Here is a 2,184-nt window from a genome sequence, read left to right as displayed (position 1 = left end):
ACAGTTACAGTCTCGGAAACCTCCGGGAGATCATTGAGTCAGCATTGACTCCATAGCAGTGAGAACAGATTTTGTTACACTCTGCTTTTGCTGCACCATGTTTCCAAAGTTCTGAAGTAATTTGGTGATGAAATTGAACCAAATCACTATATCAAATTATGTTTATAATTTATGCATAGTATCTGTTTTTAAAAAAAGGTTTATTAGTGAATTGATGACCATTTTATTCTCATGATTTTGCATCAAGGCTGTGTTAAGGTGAGTGTACACAAACGCACACTTGGCAAGATGGCAGAACCATTGCAGATGCATCTGCTCAATTAAACTCAGTGAATTATTCAGTTTTTCAACTGACAATAAACGTTAAGTGGAAAACTGAGTTTTATGGTTGAGAACCCTAAGGTCAGAATCAAGAGAAGGGGTACTCTTAAAAGAGTTAAAGAATGTTGCTAATGTTTCTATTTTTCTATTATTCCACGAATGCAGCAAATAAAGGACAGAAAAAGATGTGATTAGGTTAATGAGGAAGCATTCCCTTCATTTGAACAATTTCCAGTATTACCCAGATGAATCCTTCTCATTAATATTCAGTTATTTGAGCATAGCAAGTTCCATTAATGAAGACCATAGATATTGAGGTTCACAAATGTTTCTCCTCATTCCTAGTTAGCTTATTGCCAGCAGAAACCCACGCTGTTGCTGGCATTTATTGTAAGATGTTTCCCGATCGGTTCTTCCCTTTCTGCAGTCGGATGACTCAACAGAGGAAGAAGGAATGATTACATTACCTTACTCATTTTAGTCTGTCTGAAATCGTGATCTCCTAGAGTAACATGTCAAAATAAAAGGATCATTTATGTTTTGTAACAAGGAAAGGTAGGAAAAAAGAGAACAACTTTGAAGACATACGCCCATCAGAACATATAATGTATTCTTTTGAAATTTGCTGATTATTTGATTGTCTCCTCAACTCACCTGTGACATCCTTAGAGATGGTGTCTTTTATTCTTAGAGCATTTCATAATGTCACACACAAAGGAAGGTGTTTAATAAATGGCTGTTGAAATAAACTGAACTAAGTGAAACATCACATTTAATAATGAACCAGTAAGTCTTTATATGAAAAAGAAATTAGGAAAAACTTATCTCAACGTTGACATTTTCCCTTTTAATTTCAGAAATCTTTGTGGGTTACATAAACTCTTACTGGAAATGGAAATGTATTATATGCTTATGTGTGAACATATATCATAATACGTGTATTAATTTGTAATTATAATCCTAGTAGTCTTATTACATATTATTGTTTTATATAAGGGTAATATTTAAAATCACTCTCAACATGGAATTTGCATTTGCAACTAAATTTACCACACTTACACATTGCCTTTCTTATAAGTTATTCTGTGACATTTATTTATCTATCCTCACAGCCATTGAGTCAATGCTGACTCATAACGATCTCCTGGAGGTTTCCGAGACTGTAATTGTTTATGGGAGTAGAAGGCCCAGTCTTTTTCCCAGGGAGCTGGTGGTGGGTTTCAACTGCTGACCATGCAAATCTCCCCCGAAAGCTTAACCACTACACCACCAGGACTCCATACCAATCTGTTAGGTTATCTGAATTCATAAATAGGATTGATAGACATGGTTGTGTATATATGCTTAGAAGTTTTTAGTGTCCAGAAGCATGAGATGCATAGAAAAACCATTGTCCACTTATATTTAGGAATTTTCCCTTAATTTGATCCGATATTTCTTGAAGTAAATGGGTAGAGAAAATACAATAATTTCAAATCAATCTTCTCCATTAACAAAAGGTAACAGTAGATGTATGTGTAAGAACCAGATTACTTACCTTTGTGTTTGAAAAACAACTGCATAAAAAAGAGAGAGAAACAAGCACACGTAGAGCAGAATTTTTTAACAATTATTTTTTAATATTTCATTTAGCAGAAACAATGCATTTAAGAAATCACGTACTTAAAATTCAACTTTAGTGCATAATATAATTTCTTAATTAAAGTTTCCATGAACCTGGAATCTTATTGTTTTAGAAAATATTAGTTCACTTAACAAAACTAAAACCATTTAGAAATCACCTAATGTGGAAACAAACAAATAAAAGTCAAAAGAATGATCCATTATTTATGGTAAAATATGTGAAAATAGGAACCTATATAA

This window comes from Echinops telfairi, unplaced genomic scaffold (genome assembly GCF_000313985.2).
Source record: "Echinops telfairi isolate 266 unplaced genomic scaffold, ASM31398v2 ScPeMD7_7401;HRSCAF=8416, whole genome shotgun sequence".
Classification (NCBI taxonomy): Eukaryota; Metazoa; Chordata; class Mammalia; order Afrosoricida; family Tenrecidae; genus Echinops; species Echinops telfairi.
This window is presented reverse-complemented; position numbering follows the sequence as displayed.